The sequence below is a fragment of the Mauremys mutica genome, chromosome 4 (assembly GCF_020497125.1).
Source record: "Mauremys mutica isolate MM-2020 ecotype Southern chromosome 4, ASM2049712v1, whole genome shotgun sequence".
In the NCBI taxonomy this organism is placed as follows: Eukaryota; Metazoa; Chordata; order Testudines; family Geoemydidae; genus Mauremys; species Mauremys mutica.
In genome coordinates this window covers 74330410-74343380 of record NC_059075.1, presented here as the reverse complement: position 1 = coordinate 74343380, position 12971 = coordinate 74330410, and the positions used below count along the sequence as shown (strand labels likewise).

The 12971-nt window shown below is 45.6% G+C and overlaps 1 protein-coding gene across 1 annotated transcript in view; it reads left to right on the top strand.

The window, feature by feature from the left end:
• The window catches only part of LOC123370429 (astacin-like metalloendopeptidase), an 82844-nt gene that overhangs the window by 29560 nt on the left and 40313 nt on the right, over window positions 1-12971 (top strand). The gene's annotated exons all lie outside the window — the stretch shown is intronic.

The following is a 12971-nucleotide window of genomic DNA, read 5'->3' as shown; positions in this document are numbered from 1 at the left end:
TACAGCCGCAAGCAGGCAGTTTTCATTGAAGCTCGTTTTCCAGCTCCACTGGGAAAAGTCTGATGTGTGATAGAAGGAAGACGTCAGCAGAAAGGGGTGGGCCCTGCAGGCTAACCCACAGACAGGTCCAAGTGTTGGATCAGCTCTTTAGCAGGGTTTGGGAGGGCTGGGTTTTTAATTCTCAGGGGGGAGGAGGGGATTGGGTTAGGGCTTTTTTTTTACTTAAAGTTAATGTAGTGGTTGATGAAAGCTGCCAACCTGGCAGCTGTGGAGACTGGCACAATGAACTCTCTACAATAAGAGCAAAGCTTGTTTGTGCGGGAGGCAGAAGTTCGTCTCAGGGACAGCCCAAGAAAGTAGAACAGACTACCCCAGGAACCAAGGGCCACCATAAACCTCAGCACCTTCCTCTCCAAGTGCAAAGCACATTTGTTTGACCTGCCTGCTTTAACATAAACACATCCATCCTCTGTGTGTGTGTGTGTATATATACACACCCTACCAAAACAAGACACTCCAGTGCACACGCTTCTCCCTCTGAGGAGAGAACAAACATGTGACAGATGTGTAGTCACATTGCTTAATGCCCTACTGGAAGGATCTCCGGTACTGCAGTGACAGGTGCCACACAAACCTGAACAGAACAGAGAAGAATAGACTAGAACATGGGCAGCAGCAGGTTATGCTTCCCTTTACTGCCCTGCCAGCATTCCTCCTCCCTAGAAGGATCCCCTCTTGGGATGATAGGGCCATTCATTTTCAGTGTCCCATTCAGTCCTTGCTCTCTCTGCCGAGACTGACATAAAGAGGGAAAATTGGTGCCACTTCTAAGGGTGTTTTTGGTAATGTGGACACCTGTCCCTGCAAGGACTGGACCAAGATCAAACTTGGCCCTGTACATATTGATAAAACTTTAATAAAATGCTGAAACCCCATAATTCTGTGCAACTGGGAATTTGAATGGCTAAAAATAGAAAAAAAGACTTAAAAATAAACATCGATATGATCCATCGAAATTACATAAAAATAAAAATCAAATTCTGCCAAGCCTAATTCTAATGGGTCCTTGAAGCTTTCCTTTGATGGCCTCTTTTCACTGTCTCACATTCATATTAAACAATGTGTGAAGTTTCCTGGGTCCCTAGAGCTGCTCCATGAAGAGGGAGGCTGGCACAGGGTAAACAACATTGCCCAGGAGGTTCTGTTTTCTTTTACCTCTTCCAACGGTCCTAAACAAAACTGCAACTGTCAAATCAAAGGCCTTAGTGATTGGGAATCATTCTTCAAGTCTATGAGCGGAGAAGTGCTGTGGGATACCAACAAGGACAGAACTGAATGAAAAGGAATTTAAAATGGAAATTTAGTTCTGCCCATCAGTTGTAGCTTTTTAACACCTTTCACACAAGCACCACTGAGAACTTTATAAAACTGTTAACAATCAATTGGGGAAGCAAGGCTGGGAAAAAAAATCAGTTTTCCAAGCGGTACTTTGATACTATACTTTTCTGTGATGTTTTCTGTAAGTTCACGTGGTGAGAACAAGGTTTTCTTGCCACATTCAGTACATACTGTGAAAAGTACAAGACAACATTTTTAATTGAAATTGTCATTCAGCAGCCTTCGGCTGGGGGAAAAAACCTTGCAAAAACTGGACATCAGCAGTACATAAACCCATGTAAGGGACTGTGTTCAAAGGTTTCAGAAGTGCACATGTGCAATGGTGTACACAAATAGTGCAGATACATAATTTAATTGCAGTATTTGCACAAACATCAACTGTTTGTTTTGACATGAAAGAGGAAAATTGTTTGGTTGTTGAAACAACAGTAAAAGAGGATAGCAACTGCCTTGTTGCCCCTGACAATGGACACCCCATTACTGACGTCCAAGATGACATCATTTTTCACCCAAGCTGGCCACATTTGGAAAAAGGATCACTAAGGCCACGTGAAACACTAAGGCCAAGTGTTTCAGCTGTATGTCTGCACTTTAAATCAACAGAGAGGTAAATCCAAGTCTGGTCAGCCTCATCTCCCAGCTGCATGGTTGTGAACCCTCTGAAGCCAGTGCCACAGAATTTTTGGCTGCAATTGGTCCCTGAGGGGGATGCCAGTGGATGGCAATTTATGGCAGCTTTCTATTGTTACAACTTCTTCCCCTGAGTAGACTTTCCTGCACCACTGGAGACCTCTGACAAGGCAGAAGTCAGCACAGACCCTGGGCAGTGATTTATAGCTCTTTATCAGAGAGCATGAAATAGACATGGTTGCCTTAAAAAGGCAGATTAACACTCTGCAAATCTCATCGGAGAGAAGAAATTCTATAAATGACACTCCACAATTATACACAATAGGGGTCAACTCTCTGCACTGAAAGCTAATGTAGATTGTCACAGGGTCACTGGCCTCTTTAAATGAAGCAGGTCTAGCTCCCCTGTGCCAGTACATGTGCCCCCAGTTTGGCCAGTTAAGAGTGTGGGGCAGCACCTAGGACTATATGGGATCAAGGAGAATCAGAGAAGGAGGAGGCTGTTCCTGAAGGAAGCTGTGTGAGGTTTGTGGGGAAAGCTGAAGACAGCAAAGGGAGTTGCTTGCTGATTTCCAAGTTGGTGAGCCAGAGCTGAGGGCTGAAGGGAGAGTAGCAGTGGAGGGGCTTAGCTCCTGATGTTTCCATGCTGGAGGGCTGAGGGCCAGGGGAACAGTGGAAGGGTCTAGCTGCTGACCTATCTGAGAGAAGAAGTTAACATAAGAGGGATGGGAGGAAGTGTGATAGATGCTCCCTTAGTGAGGATGAACTTCCAGCAGAAGTTCCAGGCTGGGTGTGTATGTTGTTGCTGGGAAGAGCAGGGTTGCACTCCACCTGGAAGAGCTGGGGTGGGCCTCCTGACAGAAAGCCAGGAGAGGAGCAAAGAAGAGCCTACATGTAGTGGAAGATGCTGGAGTGTGGTATGTTCTATATTGATGGACTGATGCCATGGGATGTAAGGACTATTTGTGCTGTGGGTGACAAAAAGACTGCATTGGAACTTTTGTTATGGATATGTTTTTGTAATAAATCAGCCATGAGGAGGCAAGAGTCTTAGAGTCGTTAGGGGCCTGAGAAGGGAAATGGTAACGCTGATGTTGGGATACCCAGCCACAAGGGCTCAGGGATGACGGGGGATAGTTCACCAAAATATGGAATTGTGTTATGTGATTGATTGACTTTGTTGTTGTTATAACAGTAACCACTGTTTTTTGTTTGTTTGTTGTTTTTTTGATGACTGAAGACAATGTACAGGGACAACTGAGAGACCAGTTGGCTGTGAATTACAATATTTCAATTCCAATCAAGGGTCTGTGCACATTAATACAAGCCTGAGGATGTTCCTGCACTAAATATAGGATTGGTAGATAATGAAATTGATCTTCTTTTGGCATGACAGCCCTAAAGCAAAAGTAATGCAAAGGTTTCCAACCTCAGCTGTTGGACTCAGAGTGAAGTCATCAGGAGGAACAGTGTAAAAGCAAAAGGCATTTGAAAGGTCATAAGGAGCAATCAATAGAAGTTCCATCTGCTCAGCATTAATTTCCAGATGTTCCTGTGTCCATCGGTCTTGAGCTCCAGACAGAGCCAAACAGGGAGAATAGACACCAGCAGAACAGAGAGATAAATCCAATTCTGGTCAGCATGAAAAACATGCCCTGACCTACAACAGAACTGCCACAAGGCAGCTTAGGGATGTTGAAAAGGACAGAGCCACCAGTAAGACCCAGGAAACTCCACAGAAAACAGCAGCTAGTTCAGAAGAAGAGCTCTCTGTTATGAATGGCACAGACACATGCAGTATAGATCAAGAAAGACTTCATTTCAACAAGACCGTTCATACCCATCTGTTAGCTTCCTCAGCCTCCTAAGAAATTGATCTCACACAGTGCAGGTTTGGAGAGTTATCTGTATAGGTGTAAGGTAAAAAGGGATAAGCAAAACAGAGAAGGCAAGAGAAGCCAGTCCTATATTAGTGTTGAGAGGCCACCAAGCCCAAGAGGGAGTACATGCTAGAAGCTAAGCACCTCATTAGCCTGAGTCTTATTTAAGTTCATGTCACCTCAGATATGCCCATATGGATAACACATGGTAAAAGACAAAACATAGACACTGGACAACATTTGGTGCTACAGAGCTCCATTTTGGTGCTTCAAGCTTTTCCAGTGACATTTTGAGATTTTCTGTCCATCAAGCACCGTGGCAGGGCCCTTCTCTGAATTAAAGGAAATAATTGCTAGTTGCTTGCTAGTGCAATAGAGACAAAACATTAGAGAGTTTTCATGTGATCTGTAAGTAACTGCATTGTGCTGGTGGTGGCTGGTGCCCTCTCAGACAAGGCACTTACTGCAATTCCCAATGAACAGTGTAAGCTGCTCAGGAACTTGGTAGCATTAACACTGCCACTGGCAGCCACAAAGTAAGCTACCAAAATGCCTCACTAGCACAAATGTTACACTTATGCCTACGTGCAACAGGGTAGAAAGTTTGTTCTATTGACCCACCCCATTAGCAGGGGTTGGAACACTGCAGGGGAGATGCTGAGCCATTGTGACGGAAGGAGATGGAATTGGTACTTCAGACAGAAGGAACTAAGGTCTGGGGAAAAGGTCTCTTCAGGAAAACCCCTGCAACAGTCAACTTGGGGAGAATACTTAAGCTAAGGTGTGTGTTTTTGTTGCCTTGCTGTTGAGTTACCAGTGAAGCCAAGTCCCAGAAAGGGGATAAGCCTGAAAAGGATCCTGGTCTAAAGGTGCAAAGCATAATTTCTTTGAATAATTACTAGTTCAAAATGTAAATTTTGGATGTACCTTCCGTTGCTCCCCATTACTTTGCACAGGGGCTAATATTCCCAGGAAATTGTGTCAATTATACTCGTATCAGCAGCAAGGAGAAGAATCACAGAAATTAGAGCTGGAAGGGACCTTAAGAGGTATCTAGGCCAGTCCCCTGCACTAAGCCAGTATGATGTATACCTAACCTATCCCTGGCAGGTGTTTGTCCAACCTGTTCTTAAAAACCTCTAATGACAGGGATTCCACAACCTCCCTTGGAAGCCTAGTCCAGAGCTTAACTATCCTTATAGGTTTTTTTTCTAATATGTTACCTAAATCTCCCTTTCAGCAGATTCAGCCCATTACTTCTTGTCCTACCTTCAGTGGACATGGAGAACAACTGATCACCATTCTCTTTATAACAGCCCTTAATATATTTAAAGACTGTTATTAGTTTCCCCATCATTTCTTTTCTAAAAAGTAAACATCCCCAGTTTTTATGTTGTTCAAGACTTTATTATTCTAGGAGAATTTCAGTTACTAAACTAAAATGTGTTGCTGGAAGCATCTTTCAGTTTTGGCTTCTTCATAATGCATTTCCTTCATGTATTAAACTTTGGCTCTTGCAAGTCTAATTGCGTTACAGCAGCTAGTAAATCCTTATGTGTATGGGGTTTGGGGGTTGCACGTGAATGTATTATTATTGTTGTTATCAGCTAAAGGACAGAAACTCTGGCTTTCAGTCCAGAGCTAGAAGGAAAGTATCTGAGGAGTGTTGTTATTGATAGTCTAGTAAGTAACAAATTCTGACCTGCAAATTATTAGCTGTACTAGCACACTCACTTCTTTTTCATGAGTCCTACAAGAAATTGTCCAGCAATGATAGAGAAGTTAAAGTTGAGGGACAAGCAGGTATAGCTGCTGTACATTTCTTTAACACCAAACAAAATATCAAAGTAACAAAAGTGTACATAACAACTTGTGTTTATGGTGAGTGCATCCTTCTCCATAGGCCCTTATATGTTGTTTGTCTTCTAAGACTGGAAACTCTTTGGGACAGGGCCTGTATCTTCCTATGTGTGCATGTAAACCGTGCCTAAAGCATTGTGAGCACTACTAGAATACAACAAGTCATTGAAATATTCCCCAAAACATTTGAATAATAAATGTAGGGGTCAATCCTGAAGTCTCTGCACACTGTCACTGAGCCAAAGGGAGATTTGGGTGTGGAAGGAAGGTGAGTTCTGACCCCTAATCTTTGTCAGAACCACTGTTTATGCACTGAGATATAAATCGGTAAAATGAACAGATTTAAGAGAGAAGTAAAGATTGGTCTTCAAAAAGTAAGCAAACTGCAGAGATCGATTCCAAGAAAAAATTGCTTCAGGGTTATGATGAGTGCCATGTAGATCCTTGAGACCGATTCTCCTGCTGATGTAAAATGGTGCAGCACTGTTGAAACCCAGGGAGCTGCGTTGATATACACCAGCAGAGTATCTGGCCCTTTGTCTGTCTTATATACTCTGTGTGGTGAAAAAGATTTAGTGTGTGAAAAGAGAGAGAGATATGTAAATGATGTAGGGCTTAGTTTGTCTAAATAAAACTTTTAAATGAGCCTTTCCTCAGAACAGGGTCTCCCAGGTTTGGGAATCTCAGAAAAAAATTCATAGTATGCGGCTGTTTCAGGGAAAGGTCATGTGACTCATTATCTGAAATTGTTGCAAACATAACTGCAGTGCTGCTCTTACATATACTTAGGGAGCACATGAGAATTTCCAGGGTAGAGGCACTTTCTTCAATCCTCTTCTCCCCCTTTCCCCCCCCCCCCATGGTCTCACTGATTTCATGTCAGCCATCTGATTCCCGTATTTAAAACAAAATAAACAGCCTGGTTTGTTGCTGCTGCCGCCGCCGCCGCCGCCACCACCTGTCACCTCCTAAGACCCCCTGTAAGTACCTGCTAAGGTCTCACATGTTCCCCAGAGACTATTGTTCTGTGAAATGTGGGTTTTGAGCCATTCTATTGGTGAGCTGATCAATGGACTATAAACTAGGAATGATGTGATTTGTGTGTCAGGTGTGGAGGCTACAGCTGCAGCCATGATTGTAGTCATTGGGGTTGACATGAACAGTTTTTTAATGACCAAAATATGTCCAAGAGAGAGCTCCAAACCCCAATCCAGTGTGTGATAAACTCAGCTGCTGTTCCCACAGGGTGCCCGTGGGAGATTATAAAAGCATTAATATGTAAGGCAGACTTTTTTTTTTTTAAATCACAATTCTACTGAGAGCAACAAAAGAGCCATCTGTGTTTGCACAGAAGTCAGCCATGCTTTAGAAGTTGCTTCACAGCATAAGGATACAGTACAGCAGGAAAGTAACTCCCATGCTTCACAGGAAGAGCTGCTTCATGAGGCAATCCTTGCACTGCAGTGTTAAGTGCCCCCAAAAGACAAGTCACCCTGGGCTCATGACAGACCTGAGGGCAAGTTGGGAAAACATGTTTGTTGCAAATGTGTCTCATGGCCCCATTTCAGGAAAGCAGTTAAGCAGGTGCTTACGCCCATCCCAATTCAGGATAGCTATTAAAGTTAAGCACAAGCTTAAGTATTTTCCTGAATTTGGTCTAATTTTATTGTGGACATTTGGGCACCCCAGATATTTGCTTTTCCACCAAATTCTACTAACTTAGTGTTTCTGCATTGGAAACCTGGAAAAAAGCAAGTGTTTGAATGTTGTTGTTTTTCTCCAAAGCCACCAAAAAGAACTGTCAAATATCCCCATTTCATTTGAGAATCAGCACTTTTCTCCTGGATGTTTTTTTTATTGGTTTTTATACTAAAGATCCCCTTTTCAAGTGAAAAAAATGGAAATGAGTTTTTCTACAGATTTTTTTTAACATTGCCATTCATAATAAAAATGAAAACATCAGATTGGGAATATTGTACATTTCATTGTGAATATTTTGCATGCCCAGATCGCAGATGACATTTTAAAATAACAAGACAGTTTAATTTTGAACCTGATCACTTACAGTAAAGCAAAAGGCATTTTGTTATTAGCAAAATGTGATTAAAAGATGCAATTTATTTTCTCAGCCAAAAATATAAGCAGTAAAACAAGGCATTGCTGATCAAACTTACACAAACAAATCATTTTGTTTGAGCAAACTGACCATAAAGGGTTTTGTGCATATAAATCCTACTATTCATGTGTATATTTGTGTGCAAAAATAACATGGATATGATTTTCATACTCAAAACAAAAATGGAAGAGAGTCTGAGGCTTCTTGGAAAATATGTCCCAGATTAGTAACAAACTCTAAGAAACCAGATTATTTCTTTTATCATTTAACTTTTTTAATCACACTACCTTTTAAAAACCTAAAAAGCTACTGAAGTATCTATTTGATACTGTAACACTTGTAGAGTATATCAGCTATAAGATGCTGCCACCCAGAGGTGATAAACAGTATTTTTCTTATATCAGAGGGGTAGCCGTGTTAGTCTGGATCTGTAAAAGCAGCAAAGAATGCTGTGGCACCTTATAGACTAACAGACGTTTTGGAGCATGAGCTTTCGTGGGTGAATACCCACTTCGTCGGATGCATGTAGTGGAGATTTCCAGGGGCAGGTATATATATGCAAGCAAGAAGCAGGCTAGAGATAACGAGGTTAGTTCAATCAGGGAGGATGAGGCCCTGTTCTAGCAGTTGAGGTGTGAAAACCAAGGGAGGAGAAACTGGTTCTGTAATTGGCAAGCCATTCACAGTCTTTGTTTAATCCTGAGCTGATGGTGTCAAATTTGCAGATGAACTGAAGTTCAGCAGTTTCTCTTTGAAGTCTGGTCCTGAAGCTTTTTGCTGCAGGATGGCCACCTTAAGATCTGCTATTGTGTGGCCAGGGAGGTTGAAGTGTTCTCCTACAGGTTTTTGTATATTGCCATTCCTAATATCTGATTTGTGTCCATTTATCCTTTTTCGTAGAGACTGTCCAGTCTGGCCGATGTACATAGCAGAGGGGCATTGCTGGCATATGATGGTGTATATTACATTGGTGGACGTGCAGGTGAATGAACCGGTGATGGTGTGGCTGATCTGGTTGGGTCCTGTGATGGTGTCACTGGTGTAGATATGTGGGCAGAGTTGGCATCGAGGTTTGTTGCATGGATTGGTTCCTGAGCTGTATTTTTCTTACAGCTTACACTAATAGTTGATTATTAATCAATATTGTATATACAATACTATAAGTGTACGTGGTACTGTACAAATACATGAGATGCAAAAACTAGATCCAATTATATAAAATTGCATCCCAAAAGATATTTAAAGTATGATAAGATTAAAAAGTAACATGCTCCAGAGTTAGGACATTCCAGAATTTAAGATTACTTGTGAAATCTTAATTCAGCTCCCCTGTGACTGTATTATGATACAGTCTTTAATCACAGGTTCACATACAGTGTTTTCCACAGGATCCCTGCCTTGTTCAGTGCACAGGATAGACCTGCTCAGGGATGAATCTGTGTTCTGTAGTGAAGAAGACTGTTGACTCTGTGACTATAGGCCCCCAGACCCATTTGTTACAGAAGTTAAAAGGTGTGTAGTGAATGAGGCAGGGGATTGTGGGAAGGGAAAGGATGGTCTCATGGCTAAGGCAGTTGAATTCTGCTCTGGAGAACTGGATTCTACCCAGGGCCGGCTCCAGGTTTTTTACCGCCCCAAACGCCCCTCCACCCCTCCCCTCCCCAAAAAAGCCAGAGTGCTGCCACCGAAGCAAAAAAAACCCCAGATTGCCACCCCTTGAAAAGAGCCGCCCCAAGCACATGCTTGGAACGCTGGGGCCTAGAGCCGGCCCTGATTCTACCCCTACCTCTACTGTAGAGTACCTGTGTGATGTTAGGCAAATTACGGGTGGCCACTGTGAGGCATCCAAAAAATGAGGACCAATCTTGAGACCTGGGGCCTGATTTACAGAAGGGCTGAGCACTTACAGCTTAACTGAAGTCAACGGGAGCTGTGCTTTTAACATATAAAGTGCACGCCCCAAATTAGTGGATAATTGTTGCCTTAATTCCTCTCTGTCTCACTTCCCACTCTGTAAAATGGGAATAACAACCCCTCCCCCTCCGCCATCTCACAGGGGTGTTGTGAAAATAAATTCATTAATAATTAATTCTGTATTCAGAGCAGGGTTTGAATCCCTCCCCGGCCTCCTCATCCCAGTTTCCCCCTCACAAACACCCCAAGCTCCTTGTCCCAAACTCCTTGCCCGCCCAGTTCCAGTTTTGCCACCCCAGCTCCAGTCCTCGTCCCCTCCCTCCACTGTCTGTTCCCAGTCCCAGTATTGTTTTCCCCAGTCCCTCTGGCTCCTTGTCCCAATCTACTCCCTACCCCACCCCAAGGTCCAGCTTTTGTGATCTTTGCATTTGAGTCATGTTGTTTCCTCCTCCTCCTCCTCCTCGCTCTGCCTAGGTGTCAGCAGGGAGAATATGGAGAGCACAGGAAAGACCATCTTCCTGCTCTCAGTTTCAGGGGCCTCTATCACAACAGTCCCCAGCAGCAGCAATTTCAGAGAAAGTCCTCATACTCTTTGCCGTGCACTGCCCTGAACTGGAGCATGGAATTTTATTTCTACTAATCTGAGCTCCACTAACTCTTCAGAAAGAGGTCCCCAGTTCAACAATGTTATCTCCGACTCGTCTAGATTAAGCCACAGTCAGTCAGTTCTCATCCAAACCTCAGGTTCATCGAGGCCAATGGTTCTCAATCTGTTTGGGCTTGGGACTCGTTTGTAAACCTGCATGGGCTGTTGGGACCCAGTAAATAGTGTTTGTGCAAAAAAATCTGGGTTAGTAAATATTTCTTACCCACAGTATGTGATATACACATTATGGAATAAGTACTAAATATACCATGCGGACCATTGCAGCAGCTCCAGTCCTGGAGTGCTGGCTGTGCTCGGCTCCCTGCTCCAGGCATTGTGACCTCCAGGGTTGTCGCACTGCTCAGGTTTAGCCAGGCTAAATTTGTAGTGAGTAGCACTATGACTTAGTCCAGGGGGTCTCAACGTTTTTCTTTCTGAGGCCCTGCTCAACATGCTATAAAAACTCCACAGCCCACCAGTACCACAACACTGTTATTCTGCACATAAAAGCCAGGGCTAGCATTAGGGGGTAGCAAACAGGGCAATTCCCTGGGGCCTTATGCCGCAGGGGTCCCCGAAAAGCTACGTTGCTCAGGTTTCGACTTCAGCCCCAGGTGGCAGGGCTCAGAATCCCGTGGTTTCAGCCCCGCACAGCGGGACTTCAGCTCTCTGCCATCGGCCCCTGCAAATCTGAAACTGGCCCTGCTTGGCAGCCCCCCTGAAACCTGCTCACAGTCCCCCCAGGGGGCCCCGGATCCCTGGTTGAGAACCACTGACTTAGTGCATGGGTCACAACGCCACTTTCTCAAATTCGCCCTGGCCAGCCCCCTGTCATCATGGTGGAGGGGTGGCTGGGTCAAACCTGAATGTGCTGCAACCCCGTGCACCAGGTCACAATGCCTGGAGCAGGGAGCTGAGCCCAGCCAGAACTGTGGGACTGGAGCCACAGAAACCATCAGAGCAGGGAAGGCTCTGCAACACCCCTCACTCAGGGCCTCCAACTCCCCTAGAGGCAGGACCTGACCCCTTCCCCTCCTTCGCAAAATCCCCCCCTGCAACTCTTTGACACATTCTGGCAACCAGAGCAGTCCCTTGGGTAGGGCGAATCGGGGCCCCATGCTTTGGGTAGCCCGGTGGGCCAGTGCAATTGGCTGGTGCACTCAGTCCCGGAAGAGACAAATCCATCACTTCCACCCCAGACCCTGCTCCCTCCTAGGGATGGCCCTCCTAGGGATGGCCCTGCTGGCAACCCAGTTTTGAGTTGTGACCAACAGGCTGAAAAAATCCTGATCTGGGCAGGGGTTCTCCTTCTGTTGCTGAGCTAGGAGCTAGTTGTCTACAGTAGAACTTTTGTTGGGATAACTTATGTCACTCCAGGGTGTGAAAATACACCCCACTGAGCAACATACATTACACCGACAAAAGCACCAGTGTGGACAGTGCTAGGTTTGCAGGAGATGCTCTCCCGCCAACAGCTACTGCCGCTCATTGGGTGTGGTTTAATTATATCAACAGGAGAGCTCTCTCCTGTTGGCATAGAGCAGCTACATGAGCAATCTTACAGGGGCACAGCTGTTTCAGTGTGCTTGCTGTAAGCCTGCTCATGGAGCAGGGGCAGCTCTAGACATTTTGCCGCCCCAAGCACGGAGGGTCTGCTGAGGAAGGAGGAATTTTGTCTGCAGGCACGCCTGCAGGAGGTCCGCCTAAGCCGTGGGACCAGTGGACACTCCACAGGCAAGCCGCCGAAGGCAGCCTGTCTGCCGCCCTGGCGGTGACCGGCAGAGTGCCCCCCCCATGGCTTGCCGGCCCAGGCACGCGCTTGGAGCGCTGGTGCCTGGAGCCACCCCTGTCATGGAGACATAGTCATGATGGAGATGCAGAGCTGGCTCCATCACAGCCCAGGTCTCCTCACTAACTCTCCCTGCAGCTACACTTTGGGCAGGCAGGATTGTCAACACTCCCAAATTAACGCAATGTGGCCCCCGCCCCTGAGAAAATACCCTCTACTGGGCTGCCTTCATCACTTCCCCACCCCCTAGGAAAGCACAGCCAATCAGAGCTGCTTCAGGAGGCAGGCTGCTCTCTCTCAGAAGAAGAGAGAAGTTTTGGGGTGGGGAGAGAGAAGGGAAGAACGAGCAGCTGCTACCATTTTCACAAAAGGGGAAGAGGGAGCAGAAAGAGCCCAGCAACTCAAGGTGGCTCTGCTCCCTCCTCCTCCCTCCTTTCTTGTAAAATGTGCCAGTCTGCCCCCTGCTCCCCCATCTTTTCCCCCCACCCCCAGGCTACAACACCAGGTATGGAAAGGGGGCAAAGGAGACTCTGTTGGAGCTGCCCTCCCCCCAGGCCTGGGAGGGGGTGAAGAGCCTCCACAGCTGCAGGAGGCGCTGAGGTGTGCTGGGGGCAAGGGGCAGATGTAGGGCTGGGAGCCCGAGGGCAGGGCAGCTTGCATTATTGTTGTGTGGCTGGGTGGATGAAACGGATGTGGGGCTGGAGGTTGGGGCAGATGTGAGGGCTGGGGCTGGGAGTG